We start from the raw sequence: 15767 nt of genomic DNA, 5'->3' as shown, positions 1-15767 counted from the left end.
GTCTCCAAGATCTGTGAGAGTGATGGGTTGTCCTTCAGGATAGGTTGTAGATCCTTGACGATGCGATGGAGAGGTTTTAGTTGGGGGCTGAAGGTGACGGCTAGTGGCGTTCTGTTACTTTCTTTGTTGGGCCTGTCCTGTAGTTGGTGACTTCTGGGTACTCTTCTGGCTCTGTCAATTTGTTTCTTCACTTCAGCAGGTGAGTATTGTAATTTTAAGAATGCTTGATAGAGATCTTGTAGGTGTTTGTCTCTGTCTGAGGGATTGGAGCAAATGCGGTTGTATCTTAGAGCTTGGCTATAGACAGTGTAGCTTTGACTGTCTTCTAGGGCTAACCTATGTTGACCCTGGAGATCTGTGCTTCTCTTTTGTAGCTCCAGCCCTGTCAGAGTCCAAACAGCAAAAGAGATGACATTTTTTTTATCAGCTATTTTTATTTCCTTCTTCCAGAATTCAAGCTGATGGGACAAGCCCTTTTGCAAGTAGCCCCTTCATGGTGTGCAGGGGCAATTAGCAAAGTCTTGTATTGTGATGTCCCACATGGTCCATTTAGTTTTGATAGTCCTTCCTGATGGGCAAGAGGTAATACCTTTCATAGGGATTTAGCACTTGGCACTAGGTAAAGTGGTTTTGTCTTGTTTGGTGAGTTACATAATTCAGAACAAACTATACAGCTATAGCACAAACACTTAAGTACCGTACAGCATGGGTTACAGACATTATAAGTATGCGTAATACATGTAACAACTTTCAAGCATTTCATAAAGTCTAAACACGTTGTTATAAGTCTAATATCCATCCTAACCATCCTAACACACAGGTGAGCTCAACTGGTTTCCAGCAACGAATTTGTGAGTGCTTGGCTTCCAGCAATGAATTTACCAGCATTGAATTAATATTTCAGGAAAAGAAAGATTAATCCATCCATAATTTGAATAATATCTTGCAAGAAAGAGGAATCAACCCAGCTCTGGTTGTGTGATTGGAGGGGTGCAGGTTTGGCAATTCCTACAACTAGCCAGCTCTCCACCAAGCTCCCAAATCAGCCTTTGAATGCATTTCATGTCACTGCAAGCCACATTGCCACCTTCCTTATTCTGCTGTGTCCCGCCCTCCCTCAACCAGCCATGGGCTAGATCCTGATCCCTTTTCCCCACACGTCATCCTGTTGGCAGTAGAATCTGGCTTTACATTAATGGTCTCAGTGCAATGACTCAGTGCCTGTATAGATTATCAAAGATGACGACAACTCTGTGATGCACTGTGATTATATGGGCCAGAGGCGGATTACCATTTTGTGGGGCCCTGGACCAGAGCAAGTGGGGACCCATCCCCACCCTTTCTGCCCCACCCTCTGCCTGGCACTGGGGTCAGATCACAGGGGCTTCCCCCACCTGCCCAGCATGAAGGGGAAGCCTGCGTGCCCCGCCCCCTGCAGGCGCACCAGCTGGACAGAGCGGGTCGGGGAGCCTCTTTTCCAGGGGGCCTAGGCATGGCCCTGTTGACCCAGTGGCTAATCTACCATTGATATGGGATTTGTGATCAGCAACAGGGCTCCTACCAAATGAACTGAGCAAGAATATTCATTAAGGGATATACTATTAGACGTTATAAGAAAAGGAGTACTTGTGGCACCTTAGAGATTAACAAATTTATTTGAGCATAAGCTTTCGTGAGCTACAGCTCACTTCATCGGATGCATTCACTGTAGCTCAGGAAAGCTTATGCTAAAATAAATTTGTTAGGCTCTAAGGTGCCACAAGTACTCCTTTTCTTTTTGCGGATACAGACTACCACGGCTGCTACTCTGAAACCTATTAGACGTTATGTCTTCTGAGGGGCAACTGCTAGAAGCTGTGCAAGCTAGAGCCATGAACCAAATCAGTAACCCGCAAGATCACAGATATGAATCATTTGACCAGGTCTTAGACATCTAGGCCAGGATTTTCAAAAATGTCAGGCTAACGTCAGTCCCTAAATCTACATGTAGGTGCCTCAATAAAGATTTAGGAGCCTGACTTTAGGCCCCCATTTTTTAAAAATCTTGCCCATTGTTAGAGGATGACTGGCACTTTAAGGGGAGTTAGGCGCAACCCTGTCTGTAATGTAGCAGTTATCCCCCAGCTGATCCACATCTGGTGACTCAGTCACAACTCGTGATCCCAGCTGTGGAAGGCCAGGGAGAACTACACAGAGAAGGAAGAGGGCTCTGTCTCTTTCACATACATAGGGAGCTGGTTAGGCTCCTGTGGGAGGCTCAGAGATAATGCAGGCAAGATACAGGGAGGACGCTGGGAGAAGAGGTCAGAGTCCCTGGGAAGAGGAGGCAGTGGGGCAGAAGCTGGGCAGAAGGGCTTCCTAGGAAAAGCCCTGGGAGGCAGTGCTCAGCTAATGGAGCAAAACAGGAACTCCACTGGGCACAGGAATAAGGGTGAAGAGCAGAGAACTGCAGTGTAGCCTGGGGGGCAGAAGGATCAGCTGTGTGGAAGTTGGTGGGGGTTTTTTAGTTACCCCAGAAGGGGACAGAACTGGAAAGAGGTGATCTGGCTGGAGGGCCTGGCCATGCAAATTGTAGACAGAAAAAGGTCCTCAAAGGGAAAAAGAAGTGGCCAGGAGGAGCTGCTACAGACAAAGACCCCTGCAAGGCCTGATGGTGGTGAGTGCACTGCATACAGCCCTACATATTTGTGGCCTGGTTTTCTTAGTGGTGGTCAGCACACACAATTCCTATTAAACTAAAGGGGAGCTGTGGATCTCATCACCTCTGAAAGTCGGGCTGCTTTTATTGAGATGCCTGAAAGTGAATTTGCATGCCTAGCTTTTGGTCCCCGTATTAGAAATCTGAGCCCTCAATTACTTAGTTTGGAGATGCCAAGTAGATGTTTAATGACTGATCTTGGTGCCTAGAATTCATTGTGTGTGGTCACCCCTGAGCAGAGAGCCAGCACAAAGCCCAGCCACCACTTCAGTCCCATCTGAGCCCCAAATTGATGGCATAAACCTTAGGCCGATACTGAAAAGCCAACTCATAATATCGAAGTAGTTCCACACACCTCTCCCATATCTGTGCCATGAATGTTTGTTCAGTATCCCATCACTCTGTGTGGTGGGATCAAATATTCAGTAGTGTCCAGGCATGCAAAGGGGGCTGCAGCATCTTTGTAATTCCTGCCTTTCTAATTTTACACTGTTGACTTGATGCTGTTCTAACGAGGCTAGCTGGGCTGTGTGTGTGTGTGATTTGCAGAGGGAGGCATGGTAGGGAATGTTTAAAAAGTAACACTTACTGGAAGGAACTGTAGTGTTAGCTCCCCTTCCTCCAGAGTTGGTCTCAAATAAAAGGACTGTCTAAAAGGAGCAATCTAGTTAGTTTCAATTTACAGTGACTACCCCCAGTCGCAGGGTTTGTTTATTTTAATCTGCATGAGCAGTAGCCCTCTCTTGCTGTCTGCTTAGAAAAGCATCATGCAGTTATTACTTTCACCGCAGAGCTCTGACACTGGAGATTGTCTAAATGGGACAGATGGAGCCTGTTTAAGGTAGTGTTTCATCAGCCTTGTCCTTGGCAGGCCCCCCGCAGGCATCAGCCTGATGGTCTGTATTTTTATGAAAATCACTGACTCTTCAATTACATCCAAACAGCATGGCCAGATCTATACGTGGGAAATGAATTGTGCCAGGTTTAATATGAAGGAGGTTTCTGTGACGTCATACACCTGTCACCAGCCTGGTTATTAGAGGCATCAGAAGCTTATGGGCTTGACATATGATGTTAAGCTACAATGTTCTCTTAAATAGAAGGCACAAATTAAATGACTCTTGGTTTGATTGTGAATCAAGTCCTGCTCTTCACTATCATATGCTTTATCTATTGGCTGTATTTTCAGAGGCTGGTGTTACTATGGAGATATAAAAGGAAGTGGAAGCTCCCCACACACACACACAGCTTTTGCTAGCAAAGAGATACTCACCTTTGTTTATCAGTTGAAAGAGACTTCCTTGCAAAAAAAGACGGAGACACAGGCGTATGCCCAGAGAGGGACAAGAGGGGTAGGGAGGTAGAAAAGAATTTGACTGGCAGTCATTTTAATTGGGCCGGATCTTGTTCAGGCTCCTTTCTTCTCTGTGTGGCCTGAGCCACAGCCCAGTGATGTCCCTGGAAAGGGCCCAGCTGATGGAATGATCTTTGGAGCAGATCCATGGTGATGAGGAAAGTATCAGATTAGAAAACAAGTCACACAGTGCTTGGAAAAAAACCCTCCAGTTATGCTAAAGAGAGAATTGGGCCCATTTCATGCTGGGCCAGATCCAAAGGCCAAGCAAAGCCAATAGAAAGATTCCCATTACGGCACAGGGCATCATGAGGTAAACATGACAAGGTGTGGCAGGATGAAGGGAAGCCCCTTGATCACTGACAGCTAATTCCAGCCTGGCTTCTCCCTCCTTGCACGTGTGCTCAGGGGACAATACAGGGGCTGGGCTGGGAGAATGGGAGACAATCAGTGTCTGCAGGAGAAAGACATAGTGAATCACTACGAAGTGAATAGCTGTTAGAAAGACAAATGGAGAGGATGAGAGAAGGAGGGGTCCATAGAGTCCCAGGCTGCAGCGACAGATATCCTGGGTTGGATTTCTGACTAGCTGAGACCAGCAGGTTTTCTTTGATGTAAGTATGCTCTGCCTACCCTGGGAGATTAAATCGTCTGGAGAATAGAGGCAGCTTGAAAGAAGTTGTGGCTGCTGTTGTCCCCAGGGAATCCCTCTGCCTACATACACATGGATAGCCCAGCTGGGCCTTTGCGGATATTAAATCACAAAAAACTTCATTCAAGCAGAGTGATAGTTTGTGCCCTTCCAGGACATTGAACTCAGGAAAACTCAGACTTCTGAAAACCAAGCAACACAGAGTTAAGGTAAAGGACCATGCAGCCTGACACTCCCCCTCCCGTCCCCTGGAGCTGGCAATTCTCTGCATGCACTCCAGCTGCATTCACTGTGTTAGGTGTAGCTGTATTGAATGGGGGAGGAATAAGTTGGGGCAGTTTGGAAGAGTTGTGATTGCGATATGGGCAGAGCTGGGTCTGAGTCCCACTATGTGTGTTCTCAAAAGAAAGAAGTGCAGGAGTAACATGGATTCAGTAAAAAGAATGAAGAGTACTTGTGGCACCTTAGAGGCTAACAAATTTATTTGAGCGTAAGCTTTTGTGGGTTAAAACCTACTTCATCAGATGCATGCAGTGAAAAATACAGTAGGAAGATATATACATACACAGCGAACATGAAAAAATGGGTGTTGCCATAACCACTCTAATGAGAGTGATCAGTTAAGGTGAGCTATTCTCAGCAGGAGAAAAAAAAACCTTTTGTAGTGATAATCAGGATGGCCCATTTCCAACAGTTGACAAGAAGGTGTGAGTAACAGTAGGGGGAAAAATAATCATGGAGAAATAGTTTTACTTTGTGTAATGACCCACCCACTCCCAGTCTTTATTCAAGCCTAATTTAATGGTGTCCAATTTGCAAATTAATTCCAATTCTGCAATTTCTCATTGGAGTCTGTTTTTGAAGTTTTTTTGTTATAGTATTGTGACTTTTAGGTCTGTAATCGAGTGACCAGGGAGATTGAAGTGTTCTCCGACTGTTTTTTGAATGTTATAATTCTTGACGTCTGATTTGTGTCCATTTATTCTTTTGCGTAGAGACTGTCTGGTTTGGCCAAGGTACATGGCAGAGGGGCATTGCTGGCACATGATGACATTGGTAGATGTGCAGGTGAACGAGCCTCTGATAGTGTGGCTGATGTGATTAGGTCCTATGATGGTGTCCCTTGAATAGATATATGGACAGAGTTGGCAACGGGCTTTGTTGCAAGGATAGGTTCTGGGTTAGTGTTTTTGTTGTGTGGTGTGTGGTTGCTGGTGAGTATTTGCTTCAGGTTGGGGGGCTGTCTGTAAGCGAGGACTGGCCTGTCTCCCAAGATCTATGAGAGTGAGGGATCGTCCTTCAGGATAGGTTATAGATCCTTGATGATGCGTTGGAGAGGTTTAAGTTGGGGGGCTGAAGGTGACGGCTAGTGGCGTTCTGTTATTTTCTTTGTTGAGCCTGTCCTGTAGTCGGTGACTTCTGGGTACTCTTCTAGCTCTGTCAATCTGTTTCTTCACTTCAGCAGATGGGTACTGTAGTTGTAAGAATGCTTGATAGAGATCTTGTAGGTGTTTGTCTCTGTCTGAGGGGTTGGAGCAAATGCGGTTGTATATTAGAGCTTGGCTGAAGACAATGGATCGTGTGATGTGGTCTGGATGAAAGCTGGAGGCATGTAGGTAAGTATAGCAGTCAGTAGGTTTCCCGTATAGGGTGGTGTTTATGTGACCATCACTTATTAGCACTGTAGTGTCCAGGAAGTGGATCTCTTGTGTGGACTGGTCTAGGCTGAGGTTGATGGTGGGATGGAAATTGTTGAAATCATGGTGGAATTCCTGAAGGCCTTCTTTTCCATGGGTCCAGATAATGAAGATGTCATCAATGTAGTGCAAGTAGAGTAGGGGCATTAGGGGACGAGAGCTGAGGAAATGTTGTTCTAAGTCAGCCATAAAAATGTTGGCATACTGTGGGGCCATGCGGGTACCCATAGCAGTGCCGCTGATTTGAAGGTATATATTGTCCCCAAATATGAAATAGTTGTGGGTGAGGACAAAGTCACAAAGTTCAGCCACCAGGTTTGCTGTGACATTATCGGGGATACTGTTCCTGATGGCTTGAAGTCCATCTTTGTGTGGAACGTTGGTGTAGAGGGCTTCTACATCCATAGTGGCCAGGACGGTGTTTTCAGGAAGATCACCAATGGATTGTAGTTTCCTCAGGAAGTCAGTGGTGTCTCGAAGATAGCTAGGAGTGCTGGTAGCGTAGGGCCTGAGGAGGGAGTCTACATAGCCAGACAATCCTTCTGTCAGGGTGCCAATGCCTGAGATGATGGGGCATCTAAGATTTCCAGGTTTATGGATCTTGGGTAGCAGCTAGAATACCCGTGGTCGAGGTTCTAGGGGTGTGTCTGTGCAGATTTGTTCTTGTTTGTTCTTGTTCTTTTCAGGGAGTTTCTTGAGCAGATGGTGTAGTTTCTTTTGGTAACCCTCAGTGGGATCAGAGGGTAATGACCTGTAGAATGTGGAGTTAGAGAGCTGCCTAGCAGCCTCTCGTTCATATTCCGACCTATTTATGATGACGGCACCTCCTTTGTCAGTCTTTTTTATTATGATGTCAGAGTTGTTTCTGAGGCTGTGGATGGTGTTGTGTTCTGCACGGCTGAAGTTATGGGGCAAGTGATGCTGCTTTTCCACAATTTCAGCCCGTGCTCATCGGCGGAAGCACTCTATGTAGAAGTCCAGTCTGTTGTTTCGACCTTCAGGAGGAGTCCACCCAGAATCCTTCTTTTTATAGTCTTGGTAGGAAGCTCTCTGTGGGTTAATATGCTGTTCAGAGGTGTGTTGGAAATATTCCTTGAGTCGGAAACATCAAAAATAGGATTCTAGGTCACCACCGAACTGTATCATGTTCGTGGGGGTGGAGGGCCAGAAGGAGAGGCCGCGAGATAGTACAGATTCTTCTGCTGGGCTAAGAGTATAGCTGGATAGATTAATAATATTGCTGGGTAGGTTAAGGGAACCACTGTTGTGGCCCCTTGTGGCATGTAGTAGTTTAGATAGTTTAGTGTCCTTTTTCCTTTGTAGAGAAGCAAAGTGTGTGTTGTAAATGGCTTGTCTAGTTTTAGTAAAGTCCAGCCATGAGGAAGTTTGTGTGGAAGGTTGTTTTTTTGTGAGAGTATCCAGTTTTGAGAGCTCATTCTTAATCTTTCCCTGTTTGCTGTAGAGGATGTTGATCAGGTGGTTCCGCAGTTTCTTTGAGAGCGTGTGGCATAATCTGTCAGCACAGTCTGTGTGGTATGTAGATTGTAATGGATTTTTTACCTTCAGTCCTTTTGGTACGATGTTTGCATTTGGAAAGGAAGATGATGTCTGTCTGTATCTGTATGAGTTTTTTCATGAAGTTGATGGATTTCCACTTCATACGGCTAAATGCAGTGCCTTGCATGGTGACAGGTTTCAGAGTGGCAGCCATGTTAGTCTGTATCAGCAAAAAGAACGAGGAGTACTTGTGGCACCTTAGAGACTAACACATTTCAATATGCATCCATTCAATACGGCATTGTGTAGATTGTGTCAGTTGCAGGGCACAGGGGTTTTCTTGCCACAGATATTGTCACTAGTGAGGTGGGACATGAGAGCTGTCTGTGGATTTAATGATGGATAGGGGAAAGCACAGCATGCATGTTACTGATATTACTGGGCATAGCTCAAAGATGGCAAAGTTAAGGTTGTGTGGGTGTTTACCTTGACTCCGTATTTCCTGATTATCAAAAGTTTGAGTTTTGCTGAACTGGACATTCTGCCAAAGGCAAATCTAACATTGGGTATCATTAACTCTGTGTTAACAAAGTTTTTGACATTTAATTTCCTAGTTATTTTAAATAGAAAGAGCAATGTTTGTTGGTAGGAGTCAGTGGTCATTTAGGCATGTTAGTTTTTACCTAAATTTGCAGCTGCTATGCTACTGTGGCTAGGAAATAATCAAAAGACTTAGCTTTTATCTAGTAGTTTTATCAATAGATCTCAAATAACTTTCTATATTCCCATTTCACAGATGGAAAACTGAGGTGAAGTGACTTGCCCAAGGTCACCCAGACAGCCAGTGGCGGAACTAGGAATAGTCCCAGTCCAGTGGTCTTTCCACTCGGCCACTCAGTTGCCATGTGATTCCCCAGTGCTCCTCCCTGCTCCTGTACATTTTGTTGTAGTGGAATGAGGATAATGGTTGTGCTTTGAAACGTCTGCAATGTGTAGCTGCTAACAGGGCCAGCGAGAGAAATCTCATCCATGATCTAGGTCCCAAAACCTTGACAGTTTGATGACATGCTTGTCATAGTAATTTTAAGCATGTGAGAGAAGATTCGTGTGTCTCTTTTCTTCTCTGCCCCCACCACACCATTCCCTGCAACATACAGTGCCCCCCCTCAACATTTCCAGCTCCCCCTCCCAGTCCCATCCCATCAAACCAGCACTTGGCACCATAGAAACAATTTACATGTAAGAAGTTGCTCCTTGCCATCGGCTGCACGTGGCCCTGCTGCTGGTCTACACTTGAAAGTTAGGACAACCTAGCTATGGTGCTCAGGGGTGTGTTAAGCCAACCAAAGTCCCAGTGTAGATGGTGCTAGGTTGATGGCAGAATTCCTCTGTCGACCTAGCTACCACCTCTAGGAGAGACGGATTTACTACAGCGATAGGAGAAGCACTTCCATTGCTGTAGGGAGTGTCTGCACTCCCACGCAGCTGGGCTGCGGTAGAGTTTCTATGGAAGACTTAGCTCAGGTTATGTAACTCCAGCTGCACAAAGAGCTGTACCTTGCTCTCACTCCCAACACCCACCCCAGCTAGGATTTCTGCCCCGGTTCAGACAGGCTTCCCCAGCCACGCCCCAGGTATGCCCAGTCCTCCTCCAAACTGGGTCCCTCCCCCATGCTCTGGCCAGGGGTGACGTGTATCTTAACTACTCATTTTCTGGATTTCAGCTGTTGAAATTTGTGTTGAAATTTCAGTCCCCGCTCCCAGCTCACATGGAGTGGCAAGGAGAGGGGCTCAGACCCCTGCAGATGGGTAGGACTGCCATAGAGCCAAGCACACACACCAAAGGGGAGAATTCGAGGCTCGCAGGCCACCCCAGCCCTAAACTTCTAACTTCCTCTGCTACCCTCGTATTCTCTAGCCCTCCTGCCTTCTCCCCTCCCCTCTCCCCTTTACCTGCACCCCAACCCCTCTTCCCTCCCACCCATTCCCATAATTCCCCATCCCTCACTGCAGACCCAAACTCCTCTTCCCCATTAGCAGCTACTCTTGTATCTCTTAACACCCCTCCCAGTGAGCATTCACAGGTGTCATGTTTCTTTGCCCACATAGTTTCAGCACCTTCTGAATATTCTGCTGTGCTCGTGTTTCAGAACAGCAACAAAAACCCGTCTTTGACAGAGAGAGGCAGATATTGCCTACTTGTGGAACTTCACATTTCTAACCTGGGGTGGATTTGAACTCACAGGGTGCCTCTACGCAGTGCTCCAAAAAAATCCCACAGTAGCGCATTCCAAAGCCCAGATCAACTGACTCAGGCTCATGCTGCAGGGCTAAAAATCGGCGTCTGGAGCCCAGGTTCTGAGACCCAAGCCCAGGCAGCTATGCTGCTATCTTCATCCCTGCAGCACGGGCCTGAGTCAGTTGACCTGGGCTCTGAGACTCATGCTGTGGGTGTGCGGGTTGGTTTGGCTAGCTGTGTAGACACACTAGCAGCTGAGGTGCTGATTGGATTCAATGACCATACTGTACAGGAGGTAGTTTTCCAGCTAGTTAGGCTCTCTCTTTGCAGATGCTCATTATGATCCATTAGGCGTGCAAACAGGTGAGCAAGCCTTCTCAAATACCTATCTGCAGAAGCAAACTCTGTTTGAAGTGATGTTTTAATTTGATTTCCCCCAAAGGGCTGGTGGATGCCATGTAGCCCATTGAGGTAACTCTTGAGTGTTTGAGACCCTGGTGCAATGATCTGAGCCCTGGTTTTAATCTGTTTCTGTGCGCAAATATAGGTTGGCAGAAACTGTCAGCTTGATCAGTGATCTGGATGATGGGATTAATTGCACCCTGAGCAAGTCTGCAGATGACACTAAGCTGGGGGGAGAAGTAGATACGCTGGAGGGGAGGGATACGGTCCAGAGTGACCTAGACAAATTGGAGTATTGGGCCAAAAGAAATCTGATGAGGTTCAACAAGGACAAGTGCAGAGTCCTGCGCTTAGGAAGGAAGAATCCCATGCACCGCTACAGGCTGGGGACTGACTGGCTAAGCAGCAGTTCTGCAGAAAAGGACCTGGGGATTAAAGTGGATGAGAAGCTGGATATGAATCATCAGTGTGCCCTCGTTGCCAAGAAGGCCAACAGCATATTGGGCTGTATTAGTAGGAGCATTGCCAGCAGATTGAGGGAAGTGATTATTCCCCTCTATTCAACATTGGTGAGGCCACACCTGGAGTATTGTGTCCAGTTTTGGTCCCCCCCCACTACAGAAGGGATGTGGACAAATTGGACAGACTCCAGCGGAGGGCAATGAAAATGATTAGGGGGCTGGGGCACATGACTTATGAGGAGAGGCTGAGGGAACTGGGATTATTTAGTCTGCAGAAGAGAAGAGCGAGGGAGGATTTGATAGCAGCCTTCAACTACCTGAAGGGAGGGGGGGTTCAAAGAGGATGTAGCTAGACTGTTCCCAGTGGTAACAGATGACAGAACAAGAAGCAATGGCCTCAAGTTGCAGTGGGGGAGGTCTAGGTTGGATATTAGGAAACACTATTTCACTAGGAGGGTAGTGAAGCACTGGAATGCGTTACCTAGGGAGGTGGTGGAATCTCCTTCCTTAGAGGTTTTTACAGTCAGGCTTGACAAAGCCTTGGCTGGGATGATTTAGTTGGAGATTGGTCCTGCTTTGAGCAGGGGGTTGGATTAGATGACCTCCTGAGGTCTCTTCCAACCCTAATCTTCTATGATTCTATGATTAAGAACAGCTGCTTTTGCAGGGGGCCAGTGAGGTGGAATGACTGCATCTTGGGAACTCCTTGGACGCATGGCCGCAAATCTGGATCACTATCAGAGCCCTACATCTCCATGAGGCACACCAAAATTCAAGGTAATCCGAGTAACTGTGTAAACTTCAGAGCATAAGAGTCAAGATTTAAACCAAAAGCAGGTTTAAACCTTAACTATAGCCGAGTGGTTGATTTGCTATGTGCCCTGAGACGATATTGGCTTTTCCGGCCCCTGATGAAAACACTCTCCCTTATCCATCTGGCACTGACATGTTGTACTCTGTACAGTTTCTCACATTGCTGATTTATCCAATGATCAAGAGTAGGTTTGGAAAGGTTTCTTTCTCTCCATCTCAAGTAGGGCCGATTATCATGGCAGGAAGGGGGAGATTGTGGTTTTGTCGTGGCAAAAAATGCAAAACCCATTGTTTGTGTTCAAAAAGTAAGCCGGGTCTGGGTATTACGGGCCAGATCTCCAGTGAGTGTCAACCAGCACATCTCTTTGACTTCAGTGCAGATTTACACCACTTGAGGACTTACCTCACAATATTTTAATTAATTTTCCATGACAAACTGCTTAATATTATGGGGGGGAAATCAAAAATTTCTCTCTTTACAATTACAATTGCTTAAAACCATTCATCTGAAAACAACTAACTCCATCCCCCAGGATTGCACTGCACTAGACATAGAGACCCATATTTGTAGACACTTATGGAAGCATCTTGCAGAGTAGCTTACTGGGCTGGCGAACTTCTCCTAAATATAACCTGTATGTCATGGGACTGTTTCTCATTTACACTGCAGCCCCTGTCCGCCCTCTGGCAGTCAAGTCACATTTATGCTCACTTTAAGGATCTTTTACATTGCCAGAATTGTGTAAAAGAGCCTCAGTGACCATCAGGCCTCATTTAATCCTGGAAGTAACAGCCATGAGAAGCATACAGCTGTAGTCAGAAGTGATTAAAAGGATAGTATCGTGGAGTTTGTTGGCGGGGGGGGGAGGTTGTTTTAATAAAGCCTTGATTCTACATTCTGCCCCCCGTACTCACATTGAATAGCTCCTTACTCCAGAGATCATCTCATGAATTTCAATGGAATTAAACAATGCACGCAAGTGTGGCAGATTCTGGAGACATGATCTTCTCCATTTTTGGAACCTTGATTGCATCCAAAAGGTATAAAATCCATCCTACGGCTCCCTGGGGCTTGTACTCTGAGGCACAGTAGGGGAATAATGTCCTGATTAAGATAAAAAGAAGAAACCAACTGGTCTAGACAGGCTGCTGCTGGTCAGATTTCCCTCTCATGCTCCAACAAGTGCATGGAAGGAGGAGATATGGTGTAATACAAATGGGTTTTTTGTTCTCCCCCCTCCCTCTGGTTTGGTCAAATTAGTCAGAGCAAACAAGAGCTGTGTGTCAAAAGAGAAACAGGAATTTATGGTGATAGTTTGGTTTGACAGGTGGATCCATGTGTGTTTGATTCAATGATAAGGAGGACTTGTGGCACCTTAGAGACTAACCAATTTATTTGAGCATGAGCTTTCGTGAGCCACAGCTCACTTCATCGGATGCCATCCGATGAAGTGAGCTGTGGCTCACGAAAGCTCATGCTCAAATAAATTGGTTAGTCTCTAAGGTGCCACAAGTCCTCCTTTTCTTTTTGCGAATACAGACTAACACGGCTGTTACTCTGAAACCTGATTCAATGATGTTCCTCCTTTAACATCAATCTCCTTACCAGTTCTGATGGACAGGCCTGGGTTTATCTGGATACTGCCTCCAGCTCAGCAGGGAGTAACTTCCTTATTTTCTTCCCATAGGAATTTATTTAACGGTTCCTCCATCCCCCTCGCTCCTTCCTGGCAGCGTCACCAGGGCAGCTTTGGAGGAACGTTCTAACCACAGGGTAACCCCCACTTACTCACCAGATGGTTGGAGACTCCCAAGGAATAACAACCACACACAGTATATTCAACAGAGTAATTGTATTAAACAGAAAATAAATATAACACCTCAGGGTAAAACACCTCTGAGGGTCACTAGTACCCTCACCATGCAGATAATACCCAGGAATTTCCCAATCACCTGACCTGATAGAGTAAGAGTAAAATTTAGTGTCCTGTTGTCATGCATACTTGTAGGGGCCCATGGTGACCTGTGACAATGATACCTTCTGTGCAAAATTAGCAACTTGGCTGGTTTAGTTCAGTACAGCCCTAAAGACTCACCAGTAGGATAAGGTGGTATGTCCCTCCACAGGTTTAATATACAGTAGGTAATGAAATCCCCAAACCCTGGCCCCCGACTTGAGGACACGGGTCAGGGAACAGGGGTCTTCCAAACAATTCCCCTGACCATCTGACTAAAAGATGGTGACTCACAACTCCGTGACGGATCCTCCAGTTCAGAGGTGGATTGGACTCCTTAGCAACTGCAGCGGGGCTGACAATCACTGCTGGCAGCGTCCTCTTTGGACAGGAGTCAGGCTGCTTCTGTTCCCAAGATTTCCCCTCACTATAAAGGGATGCAGGGATCAGGTGCAAATTACAATAACCAACCCCTAATCTCCTACACGAGAGCTCAGACACAGTCATGGAGGACAGGCAGGCCGGAGCTAGCAGCAAGAGGAGAACTTCACATGTGATAACTCATTTTATCTAGGAGCTGGACGACTAACTCAGCCTGGCTGGGGCCGGGAGGTGGGGGAGTTCTCACAACAAAACTCTGAACTGGGAGTCACCTTGAAAAGGGAAAGGACCAGGCTGAGGGGTGTTTCTTACAGGCACCCAGAGGCCAGTTCTCAGGGGGACCCTGCATGCACCCTGGGACTCACAAATTCACTGATTCCATATTCCTCCAGAATGGCTTCTCCCCTCTCCCAGAGCTCCTGGGGATGGTCATCTCGCTCAGGGCCTTCCTTATTGGTCAGGCTAACTCTACTTTTACTTGCCAACCATGTGATCTAACCCCCTTCTTTCTCTCACACTGCTCTCCTCTGAGCAGGCATGTTGGTGGTCATCCAGGCTTCCCCAAGCTGACAGGGCTCCCGTTGTTCAAAGCAGTTTCTCTCCTCTCTCCATCTGGGTTGCCCAGCAGACTCTGTGTCTGCCCTTGGCCCCGCTTCCTCCCAGGGGCAGTGTGCCCCTCCCTGAGTTACTAGCACACAGAGACCCAGGAACCAAGGTAAGCTCCTTGGGGGTTACAGTTGATGTTTGGATTACTGTAGCACCTCAATGAGGTTGCAGCCACATTGTGCCAAGCATACACAGAGTAAAAGACAGTCTCTGCCCACAAATACTTACAGTCTAAACTGTTGAGATAGATGAAGAGCAGAAGGGGAAACTGAGGCACAGACAGGGGAAGTGATGTACCCAAGGTCACACAGCAGGTCAGTGCCAGAGCCAGAAATACATTGCTGGTTTCCTGAGTTCTACTCCTAGGCTTTCTCCACTAACAGTCCTGGGCTGATGAAACCACAGAAGTGAGTTATGATGGATTCTGACCATTTGGCTGATGGCCATGTGAGCCCACAGGGTATATGTGACTATTGCAAAACCACTGGAAAAGACTGAGAATAAAATTTTCAAAAGTATGTAAGTCTTATGACATTGTACCCCATAATTCTTTATGGAACTAAAGAATCTTTAAAAAAGGGAAGAAGGAGGATCCTGGGAACTACAGGCCAGTCAGCCTCACCTCGGTCCCTGGAAAAATCATGGAGCAGGTCCTCAAGGAATCAATTCTGAAGCACTTCAAGGAGAGGAAGGTGATCAGGAACAGTCAGCATGGATTCACCAAGGGCAAGTCATGCCTGACTAATCTAATTGCCTTCTATGATGAGATAACTGGCTCTGTGGATGAAGGGAAAGCAGTGGACATGTTGTTCCTTGACTTTAGCAAAGCTTTGGACACGGTCTCCCACAGTATTCTTGCCAGCAAGTTAAAGAAGTATGGGCTTGATGAATGGACTATAAGGCGGATAGAAAGCTGGCTAAATTGTCGGGCTCAACGGGTAGTGATCAATGGCTCCATCTAGTTGGTAGCCGGTATCAAGTGGAGTGCCCCAGGGGTCGGTCCTGGGGCCGG

Source organism: Chelonia mydas, chromosome 4, assembly GCF_015237465.2.
Source record: "Chelonia mydas isolate rCheMyd1 chromosome 4, rCheMyd1.pri.v2, whole genome shotgun sequence".
Taxonomy (NCBI): Eukaryota; Metazoa; Chordata; order Testudines; family Cheloniidae; genus Chelonia; species Chelonia mydas.
This window is presented reverse-complemented; position numbering follows the sequence as displayed.